The sequence below is a fragment of the Ceratotherium simum genome, chromosome X (genome assembly GCF_057802395.1).
Source record: "Ceratotherium simum simum isolate JZ-2026a chromosome X, ASM5780239v1, whole genome shotgun sequence".
Taxonomy (NCBI): Eukaryota; Metazoa; Chordata; class Mammalia; order Perissodactyla; family Rhinocerotidae; genus Ceratotherium; species Ceratotherium simum.
Window position 1 is genome coordinate 31,373,470 of NC_141940.1, and position 11,689 is coordinate 31,385,158.

At 40.0% G+C, this 11,689-nt stretch overlaps 1 protein-coding gene across 3 annotated transcripts in view; it reads left to right on the forward strand.

The window, feature by feature from the left end:
- The window catches only part of KLHL13 (kelch like family member 13), a 132,683-nt gene that overhangs the window by 46,342 nt on the left and 74,652 nt on the right, over positions 1-11,689 (forward strand). Inside the window, exon 3 of one of the 3 annotated variants that reach the window (XM_087427530.1) lies at positions 6,200-8,548. The exons of the other annotated variants lie outside the window; for them this stretch is intronic. The gene's annotated coding sequence lies outside the window, so the exon portion shown is untranslated. The remainder of the gene's footprint in view (positions 1-6,199; positions 8,549-11,689) is intronic. 3 annotated transcript variants of the gene reach the window in all.

An 11,689-nucleotide genomic window follows, 5' to 3' on the forward strand; every position in this document is an offset into this window, starting at 1 on the left:
AAAGCAAAGAACGTTTCCAGTTAGATTTGGATCAGAGATGCAAGCACCTTCTGATCTGTTCACTGAAGGCAGTTTAAGGGGAAAAAACATTGAAAAAGTCTGTTGTTGGATGGATTCCATGTGACCACTGGCTCTTTTGCTGCATAAATATCATTTGTCTATGGCCTATAGAAGTCATAGAATGGCTTAACTTGTTCCTGTTTTAGAATGACAGTCCTGCCCCAGACTACCAAAGATTCCAAAGATGATCATTTGAGTATGGACCTATCTGAGTACAATGTCTTCCAATGACAGTGGTCCCCAGATGCCAATTAGCACATGGAAGCTGGTTTGTTATGGGTATTGTCACAGGTCTGAAGTAAAATAAGAAAAGCAATAATTTAGTGGTTTTTCTTCCAGAAAGGTAAATCTATTGAGTATAAAGAACCATCCTTTATTCTGAGATTGTCTTTTACTTTTTGGTTGTTAAAATGTCTTTTTGCCCTTTCTTTAATTAAATGATGGTGATAAGGGGTTGTGTACCCTTATTATCTGAAAGCTTTAGGGCAAGATATATTTTAGAATTTAGATTCTTTTTGGATTTTAGACAGATAATAAAGTGCATGTATCCTATATTACATAATAGCCCCAACAGAGGCTTAGTTGACACCCCATAATCAGTTACAGTAATATTTCTGCAGTGAAATGTAGGAATATTTATACTAAGTGAGATAGCAAAAGCCTGTGGATAGCCTCACGTTCATTCAGGTCAGGCTTTACTGCCAAATGAGTTCAGGTCAGTTCAGATTTTGCTGCCAAATGAGTTACAGACAGAAAAAAAAAAGCCATTTGATTTCCAATTGTTTTGATTTTGAAATTGTGGATAAAGGGTCATGGATTTATAGTTGCCATTTAAAATATTCTTACTTTGCAAAATAAAGTTGGCTACCCTTTGTAGGACCCCAAGTTGTTTTTGAAATTTCACGGGTCCACAAAACCCAAAAGCATGGGAAAACACTCCTTTGCGAGTTACTGAAGTGAGTATAACTTAGCTTTTATACTCATCCCTAGCCAATGATAATGTTGTCTTTGAAATGGTGCAAGATTCCCCCAATCTACTTTTTTTTTTTAAAGATTTTATTTATTTATTTATTTTCCCCCCAAAGCCCCAGTAGATAGTTGTATGTCATAGCTGCACATCCTTCTAGTTGCTGTATGTGGGACGCGGCCTCAGCATGGCCGGAGAAGCGGTGCGTCGGTGCGCGCCCGGGGTTCCGAACCCGGGCCGCCAGCAGCAGATTGTGCGCACTTAACCGCTAAGCCACGGGGCCGGCCCGCCTCCAATATACTTTTAATCAAAGTAAATTGAAATTAAGTTCATCTTGTAGCAGTTTTAGGAGATTGGAGCAGAAGAGAAGGTTGCGGCAGAAACATACCCACAATTCCTGGTGATAGTTTAGGATTTGCTGATAGTGATTGGTCCTAGCCTGAAAGATCCTCTTGGATGCATTTGTTTGGCCAAATAAATAACTTTAGACCCTAGAGGTAGGTCTGTGTTGAGGAAGGGCAAGGGCAATTAGCTATGTGAACTCAGGTCAACTGATCAATTTTTGGCATTTGTGGTTTATGTTCCTATCCATCAAATGGGGCTAACAATTTCTGTCTCACAAGTTTAAAATGAGTTAGCAGCTATGAAAGCACTTTGACAATAAAGACTACTTTAACGTGTAAAATTGTTATTTTGAGGAATAATTCCATAGCTACAATATATTGCCCTTCATACTACACATTCATTGTACATCATTGTCCAATCTTGCTTCCAGATGGAGAGGTAATTTGACCTCTTTATTCTGCGTGGTCTTTTAAGGTTCTCTTCTCCAGCATCCTAGCAGGATATATTATCTAAGTAAGAAGTCTAATAGTCTTTGCCTTCAAAATTTTGTGAAGGCAAGTTTACCTAATTATAACCTCATAAATGGATATGGGTTGGTATACATCTACATATCTTTTATATTGTATGAAGTAATAGAATCAAAGCAACACAGCTTCGTAATTCTTATCCTAGCAAATTTGTGCAGAACGTGGACTTGGTAAAACAAGTATTGTATCTAACTGTGCTATAATTTGGCTCTTGCTTGCTTACAAACAGTATTTCTCTGTTAACCAATGTGCTAGTTATTGATTTATTGCCCCTCAGCGTCATATTTACCCATTTTGCCTGTCTGTGAACATGGACCTGAACCCTTTAAATATTTGTTTCCTTTACCACCTAGCATTAAAGTTTTGTTTGTAGAGAGTGCTGGAAAGGCATACCAGGAGAAGAGGGTTTTGCTTCCTGGTTCCTGGGTGGCTTGCTCAGTAGACTGTTCCTGCATCTTGCGCATCTTTTCTAGTGGTCAGCTTCTTCATCTAATGGTCAGGAGCTTTTCCTGATGGCCCTTAGACAGTGTTGTAACAGAGTGCTTCTGGTGAGACACTTTCCAGAGAGTGCATTTTGGGCATGTTCTAAAACGGGGATTTCAGAAAGTTCCGCAGGATGGGTTTCTGGCAAATTCCAGAAGATGAGTCCACAGCATCTTCTCTGCCCTTCAGTGAGCCACAGCTGTGCCCTCTCCACCTAAGGTCTGGATCTCGGCCTGGGTGGGAGGCACTTCCTTGGGCTTCTAGACACTGTATCTCAGCCCTAGGGGAGGGATCTCTTCCTTAGGTGCTCTGTCTCAGCCCTGTGGATAGTAGTTGTTCCCGCGATTCTTGGATTTTTTAGAGTTCTCTTTACTTATTACTAGCCAATTGCTCATCACTCCAATTCCCTGTTATTCTAATCCCCTGTCATAGTTAATAATTCCTTGTGTGAAATTCTCCGAGTTCAAATTACTGTTTGGTTTCTCTCTCCTGATTAGGCCTAGACAGATACAACCAGGTAAAGGTCCCTAGGAGCCACTGTGCGTCACTTGCAAGGCGATTCTCGTGTTTTTTTTTGCTGAGGAAGATTCACCCTGAGCTAACATCCGTTGCCAGTCTTCCTCTTTTTTTGCTTGAGGAAGATTAGCACTGAGCTAACATCTGTGCCAATCTTCCTCTATTTTAGGACATCGCCACAGCATGGCCGGTGAGTGGAGAAGGTCCATGCCTAGGATCCGAACCCGTGAAGCCGGGCTGCTGAAGTGGAACGCAGGGAACTTTAACTACTCGGCCATGGGGCTGGGCCGATTCTTAAGAGATGATACCATCGTGCTTCTAGTTGGAAAAATTAAGACAACACATTTCAAATATCCTTTAGGGAAATGTCTTAAAATATCATAAAGTTGAAATATTCTTCCCGTGGAGTCTCTGTGTCCCTGTGTCTTTGTCTCTCCTTCTCTCTCTCCATGTCCCCCACCTTCCCGGTTAGTTGTTACTCTTCTCCTCCCCCTCTCTCCCTATTTGCCTTTATAAACTCCATTTCTAATCCCAGCTTTACCTTTAACAAGCTATCACTTGACCTCCCTGGGTCTCATTTTCCTTCTTGATGAGGCGGAGATGATAAAAGATCATAAATTAATGACATCAAGGACATGAAAGTGCTTTGAAATTATTAAGGCATCATGTAAAAGTAAGGTGATATTACTTGCGTTTATTAAATAGTTTTCCATGTGTTTCATTTTTAAGTTACATTTTATTTTAAAAGCTTTAAGGAGCCTTCAGGGGTACTTACGACCTAATAAAAAAGATACATAAATACATATAATTATTAGATGAGGCAGAATGTGCTGGGTGCTAAAATAGGTGAACAAATAAGGTTATGGGAGCCCTGACAATTGTAATTTAATTGTGGCCTGAGGATTTGTGGTTTAGTTCCAAGGAGAGCCACCTGATCTTGAAGGATCTAAGCTGCCATTTGTTAAATTCCTGTGACACAAATGGGCTTTGTGCTAGGCACTTTACATGTATTATCATATTAATCTTTACATTTATTCTTATATTCTTAAATTATTTTATTATGTCTTAGACTTGTTTTCAAAACATTTGGCTTGAGGACAGATTTTTGTTCATTTGTATGGTTTTTTAATTGAAACCCCCCTCCAGTTATGTGTGAGTGGTAAGTGGCAGTGAAAGTCTTCAAGATAGAAGATTTTACTTTTTATGCAGCTTTTCGGGTATATTGTATTTTTGCATATATCCATGGATACCTGCATTTGAAAAAATTGGTTAAATGCTTTTACCTTAGAACAAGAGTAGATAGAAAGATTCTCTGTGATAATCTCTATATTGAAAAAGGGAAATGATTTGTTTAAAAATTATTCTCTCTTGTTTGCCAGTAGATAGTGTGTCAGTGGGCGTAGTACATTCTAGGGGATGATATGGTTGACTACTTGAAGAAATGTAGCATACTATTTAAATCAGAGGTGGGTGCTCTTTGAATACAAAGTGTTCTGTCAAATCACAGGATGAGTGCATCTCCCAGTGGAAGATGTTGCAAAGTGCAAGTGACTGTGGGTCCTTTGGAAAGCACTTGTCTTCACATCTTGAATTAGGTGAAATGCCCACCAAAGATGCTTCACCTTTCTCTTAGGAAGTCAAGAGGTCTAAATCTTCAGATTTATTAGAAACCCCTTCTTCAGTTTTGAATCCTTTTGTGATGAGTTGTGCACTTTTTCTTTGTCAGTTTGCAGAAAAGATGGAAACTTCTTGTTTGTTTGGCCAACAAAATATGTGAGGATAGCATGTACAGCTTTAAAAAATAGCTCCTTTAAGATCCGTGTTTTTTGAAGCTTGGTGTGCATGCTCCTGGTGGTGTGCAGACTACTGGCAGTACATAGACTTACACTTTCAATTTGAATAGTTTATTTGTTTTAATGCTTATTAGGAAAAAAAAAATCCTGGTGTATCACACTTGTGATTTCATGGATATTATTGCTGAAGTCAAGACTAGAGCAGGTAATAACACCTCATCCTGACCGATTGAATTACTGGTGCAATGCGCAGGCATGCCCGAGAATGCACGGCTGCAGTCTTTTCAGGGTAGAGCAAAACTTGACATCCAGAAAAGGGTAATTTTTAAATATACAAAGTATTCGTAGTATTTGTAATTGTGAATTAGAATCAGGCCTGTGCTCTATTTTTTGTCGTGTGTCTTTTTCTGTTTTGTTGTTGAACTAACATGGATCAGTGGATAAATGGAATTTTTAAAATGTGAAGGTGCCAGACTGATGGAAATGCTAATACTAAGGCATGATTTTGATGAAATCAGTCATGTTTCTTTGGATATGGAGACCTAATTTAGTAATTGCTTGAAACATCTGCTACTCATGTAAAAAGACCAACTGCAACAAAAAACACTACCACACAAATATGATGAAAATTATTTGAAATTTGTATTTTCATAAACATAACGAGAATGAACCTGTTTCCTTACATGTCATATGTTTGGAGACACACAATCTGGTATGAAATCGTACCGTCCCATGTGTTATTTTGAAACACAAAAAGTGCTGTACAAAATCTACCCCAGAAGTTCCTCAAAAAGTTAAACATAAAGTTACCATATGACCCAGAAATTCCACTCCTAGGTATATACCCAAAAGAATTGAAAAACAGGTAGTCAAACAAATATATGTATTTGCATGTTCACAGCAGCACTATTCACAAGAGCCAAATGGTGGAAACATCTCAGATGTCCATTGATGGATGAATGGATAAACAAATTGTAGTGTATATACATGCAATGTTATATTTAGCCATAAACAGGAATGAAGTACTGATAACACTGATAACACTATACATGTGGACGAACCCCCAGAACATTAAGCTCAGTGAAAGAAGCTTGACACAAACAATCACATAGTGTATGGTTCCATTTATGTGAAATATCAAAATAGGTACAGGCATACCTCATTTTATGGCACCTCCCTTTATTACACTTTGCAGATACTGCGTTTTTTACAAACTGTAAGTGTGTGGCAACCCTGTACCGAGCAAGTCTATCCGTACTATTTTTCCAACAGCATTTGCACACTTCGTGTCTCTGTGTCACATTTAAGTAATTCTCGTAATATTTCAAACTTTTTCACTATTATTATATTTGTTATGGTGATCAGTGATCTTTGATGCTGCTATTGTAATTATTTTGGGGTGCCACCAACTGCACCCATAACAGACGGCGTACTTAATCGATAAATGTTGTGTGGGTTCTGACTGCTCCACTGACCAGCTATTCCCCCATTTTTCTCTCTCTCCTCAGGCCTCCCTATTGCCTGAGACACAACAATATTGAAATTAGGCCAATTAATAGCCCTACAATGGCCTCTAAGTGTTCAAGTGAAAGGAAGAGTCACACGTCTCTCACTTTAAATCAAAAGCTAGAAATGATTAGGCTTTGTGAAGAAGCCATGTCGAAAGCCAAGACAGGCTGAAAGCTAGGCCTCTTGCACCAGTTAGCCAAGTTGTGAATGCAAAGGAAAAGTTCTTGAAGGAAATTAAAAGTGCTGCTCCAGTGAACACACGAATGATAAGAAAGCAACAGCCTTATTGCTGGTATGGAGAAAGTTTTAGTGGTCTGGATAGAAGATCAAACCAGCCACAACATTCCCTTAAGCCAAAGCCTAATCCAGAGCAAGGCCCTAACTCTCTTCAACTCTGTGAAGGCTGAGAGAGGCGAGGAAGCTGCAGAAGAGAAATTTAAAGCTACCAGAAGTTGGTTTAGGAGGTTTAAGGAAAGAAGCCGTCTCCATAACATAAAAGGGCAAGGTGAAGGAGCAGGTGCTGATATAGAAGCTGCAGCAAGTTATCCAGAAGATGTAGCTAAGATAATTAATGAAGCTGGCTACATACTAAACAACAGATTTTCAATGTAGACAAAAAAGGCTTCTATTGGAAGAAGATGCCATCGAGGACTTTCATAGCTGGAGAAGTCAATGCCTGGCTTCAAAGCTTGAAAGGACAGACTGACTCTTGTTAGGGGCTAATGTAGCTGGTGACTTTAAGTTGAAGCCAAGGGGCCAGGCCGGTGGTGCAGTGGTTAAGTTCGTGCGTTCCGTTTCATCGGCCCAGGGTTCGCCAGTTCATATCCTGGGCGTGGACCTACTCAGCGCTAATCAAGCCATGCTGAGGTGGCGTCCCACATAAAAGAACTAGCAGGACTTACAACTAGGATATACAACTGTGTATTGGGGGTTTTGGGGAGAAAAATGACAAAAAGGAAGATTGGCAACAGATGTTAGCTCAGGGTCAATCTTCCTCAAATAAATAAATAAATAAATAAATAAATAAATAAATAAATAAAAAGTTGAAGGCAATGCTTGTTTGCCATTCCAAAAATCCTAGCGCCCTTAAGAATTATGCTAAATCTATTCTACTTGTGCTCTATAAAGGGAACAACAAAGCCTGGATGACAGTGCATCTGTTTACAGCATGGTTTATTGAATATTTTAAGCCCACTATTGAGACATACTATTGAGAAAAAAAGATTCCTTTCCAAATATTACTGCTCATTGACAATGCACTTGGTCACCCAAGAGCTCTGATGGAGATGTACAATGAGATGAATGTTGTTTTCATGCCTGCTAACACAGCATCCATTCTGCAGCCCATGGATCAAGGAGTAATTTCTACTTTCAAGTCTTATTATTGAAGAAATACATTTTGTAAGGCTATATATAACTACTATAGAGAGTGATTGCTCTTATGGATCTGGGCAAAGTTAGTTTTTTTTTTTTTGTTTTCTGTTTTGGTGAGGAAGATTGTCCCTGAGCTAACATCTGTGCCAGTCTTCCTCCGTTCCTCATGCAGGATACCTCTACAGCATGGCTTGACAAGTGGTGTGCAGGTCCGTGCCCAGGATCCGAACCCATGAACCCCGGGCAGCTGAAGCGGAGCGTGCGATCCCAACCACTACGCCCTGGGGCCGGCCCCTCAAAGTAAATGTTTTTGAAAACCTTCTGGAAAGGATTCATCATTCTAGATGACATTAAGAACATTCATGATTCACAGGAAGAGGTCAAAATATCAACATTAATAGGAGTTTGGAAGAAGTCGATTTGAACCCTCATGGATGACTTTGAGGGGCTCAAGACTTCAGTGACGGAAGTAACTGCAGATGTGGTAGAAATAGCAAGAGAACTAGTACTAGAAGTGGAGCCTGAAGACATGACTGAATTGCTGCCATCTCATGCTAAAACTTGAACGGGTGAGGAGTTGCTTCTTATGGATGAGCAAAGAAAGTGGTTTCTTGAGATGAAATCTACTCCTGGTGAAGATGCTGTGAAGATTGTTGAAATGACAACAAAGGGTTTAGAGTATTACATAAACTTAGCTGATAAAGCAGTGGCAGGGTTTGAGATAATTGACTCCAATTTTGAAAGAAGTTCTGTAAGTAAAATGCTGTCAAATGGCATCGCATGCTACAGAGAAATCCTTAGTGAAAGGAAGAGTCAATCGATGCAGCAAACTTCATTGTTGTCTTATTTTAGGAAATTGCCACAGCCACCCCAGCTGTCAGCAACCACCACCCTGATCAGTCAACAGCCATCAACACTGAGGCAAGACCCTCCACCAGCAAAAAGATTACGACTCGCTGAAGGCTCAGATGATGGTCAGTGCTTTTTAGCAATAAAGTATTTTTAATTAAAGTATGCACATTGTTTTGTTAGACATAATGCTATTGCACACCTAAGAGACTACAGTATAGTGTAAACATAACTTTTATATGCACTGGGAAACCAAAAACTTCATGTGACTCGCTTTATTGCGATGTTTGCTTCATCGTGGTGATCTGGAATTGAACCCGCCATATCTCTGCGGTATGCCTGTAAATCCATAGAGACAGAATGCATATTGGTCGTTACCAGTGATTGTGGGGAGGGGAAAATAAGGAGCAACTGCTTAATGGATATGGGTTTTTATTTTGAGGTGATGAAAATATTTTGGGACAGGATAGAGGTAGTTGTTACCCAACATTTGGAATGCACTAGATGCCACTGAATTTTTCAATTTAAAATTGTTAATTTTGTGTTATGTGAATTTCACTTAAAAAAAAAAACTCTACCACAGAGTGTGGTAAGTGTGGCATTGTGTGAGAAGTAGGCTGATGTTAGGTTGTGTACAAGCATTTCTTGTTTTAGGAGTTTTGTATCTTTTTTGTAATTGCCTTCTCATTATGGTAAGTTATAGCAGTTCTCCATTTGCAATAATAAGTATAAAGTTTTCCTTTCAAGGTAAATGTAAATTTAAAGGGTTGATTTAAAGAAAATAGTAAATAATGAAGGTAGTACTGAGATATGACAGATGAAGGCAATTCACAGATGACTGAAGAATAGGAAACTTAAGAAACATTGTATTCCATGTTCAAGCCAATCAATTTTTATTGAGTACAGAGTACAGAAGAACATCCTGGATGCTCTTCATCAAAGGTGAATAAGATGTGTTTTTTGCCTTAGATACTTTCAACCTAGTAAAGGAGATAAGCCATATCTATAAAGAATCCGGGGAAGACACTGAATGTGCCAAGTGCTAAAACTAAGAACAAACAGATTGAGGTTCAGACTAGGTACCTGTTGGATTACCAGTACCATTGAAGAAAATGCTGGACTATATAGGGAGAAAATGAACCAAGAAATTTGCTTTTGACATTAGGAACAAGGAGCAGAAGTAATTAATAACTGTAACCCACAATGTATTCAAGTTCCCTGTGCTGTGGCCCTTTCTGCCTCTACTTTTTTCTCTCTCGGTAATTTGCAGTCATCCTGGGCTCCCCTTCTCCGTGTAACAAGCTCACATTTAAAGATTCTGTAATAGAGGGCTTAAGTAGTGGACTATGGAGCTAGACTACCTGGGGTCAAATTCTAGTTTCAATAGTGCCGATATTTATTCACTGTATAAGTTTAGTCATGTCACTTGATTTTCCTATGGCTTAGTTTTCTGGTCCATAAAATGGGGATGTTAAAGTATCTACAGGGGGCCAGCCCAGTGCATAGCGGTTAAGTTTGTGCACTCAGCTTCGGGTGGCCCGGGGTTCACCAGTTCGGATCCTGGGTGTGGACCTACCCACTGCTCATCAAGCCATGCTGAGGTGGCGTCCCACATAGAAGAGCTAGAAAGACCTACAACTAGGATACACGACTATGCACTGGGGCGGGGGGGAATTAAAAAAAATAAAATAAAAAATAAGTCCAAGTGCAGCTCTTGTTTTAACGTATGTACATTATAAGGTCACAGTAAAGATTAAATAAGTTAAATGATTAAAAGGGTAAAGCATTTATAATACTGCTTGGCACATGGTAAGTGATCAACAAATGTTAACCATTACCATCATCTGTAGTCAGTAAGTCCTGTCCGTTCTATCTCTGAAAAATCTTTTTGAATGTCCCCCAACTACTGCTTTAGTTTAAGACTTCTATATTGTCACAATTACAATTGTGCCTTAACTAGTTTTGCCGCCTCCTCTCCCCACCATCCTGTCCTTCTCACTTGGCTGCCTGACACATTTCTGTTTATTCTTTTTTTGTGTGTGAGGAATATCAGCCCTGAGCTAACATCCATACCAATCCTCCTCTTTTTGCTGAGGAAGACCGGCCCTGAGCTAACATCTATTGCCAATCCTCCTTTTTTTCCCCAAAGCCCCAGTAGGTAGTTGTATGTTATAGTTGCACATCCTTCTAGTTGCTGTATGTGGAATGCTGCCTCAGCATGGCCGGACAAACGGTGCGTCGGTGCATGCCCGGGATCCGAACCCGGGCCTCCAGCAGCGGAGCACAGGCACTCAACCGCCAAGCCATGGGGCCGGCCCCTGTTTATTCTTAAACACTCAGCTCAGGTGTCACCTCTGTGAAACTCTCCCTGATTCCCTGCCCTAGCCGGGTTAGGGCACTACATGGGCGTTCATATCACCTTGGAGGTGCGTAGTGTTGGGAATGTACTTGATATTCCCTGGTCTGTGACCACTTTTAGGGTGGGGAACTGGGCTTACTCAGATTTGAACTTCTAGTCTGAACACAACCAAAGTAGATGCTTATTAATTGTTTGGGTGGATGAATGAATGGCCTTTGCCTGTAGAAAGTTAGCTTCCAATCTTCATTTCAGAAGCTGTGGTGAGCGCACCTATGGCTAAATAAGAACACTGTATGATAAGTGCTACAAGAGTTTAGAAAAGAGGGTATTCATTCGGTGAGTGTTGGAGAAATCAGATTAGGCTTCAAAAAGGTAGAGCTTGATTTGGAACTTAAGAAAAGGGAGAACTTGTGTGAACAGAGGAGTGGCAACAATCTAGGCAAGGGGGATGTTTTATAAGTTGAATGGATGGCGGCAGAAAAAAACATCTAGCATCTCCAAAACAGAAGAGACCACCTAAGGAGAGTGTGTGTGTGGGGAGTGGGGGGAGGTATATGCTGAAAAGTACAAGTAGTTCCCAACCTATCAATGGTGTATATTCTAAAGGTTTATTTACAAATCATTTGTTTGGACATGATACGTCATATACATGTCAGTGAGGTTTCTGGCACTGCCCAAAATATTGTATTTAACCTACTTAAGTAGCTGATCTATCCCAAGGACAGTATTAGCCTGAGCTCCAGGGCCTGGGAACAGGATGTCAGAAAAGGCACGAGGGATTCTGGGCTAGAAGACACTGAGTGGTACTGGAAGTTGAATTTTGTTGTTCTCCTAGGAACCTTTTTGCACTCTTTTCTACATCTTACTTTCTCTTTATCTCTAGACAGAGTTTCTTCATCCCCCAAGG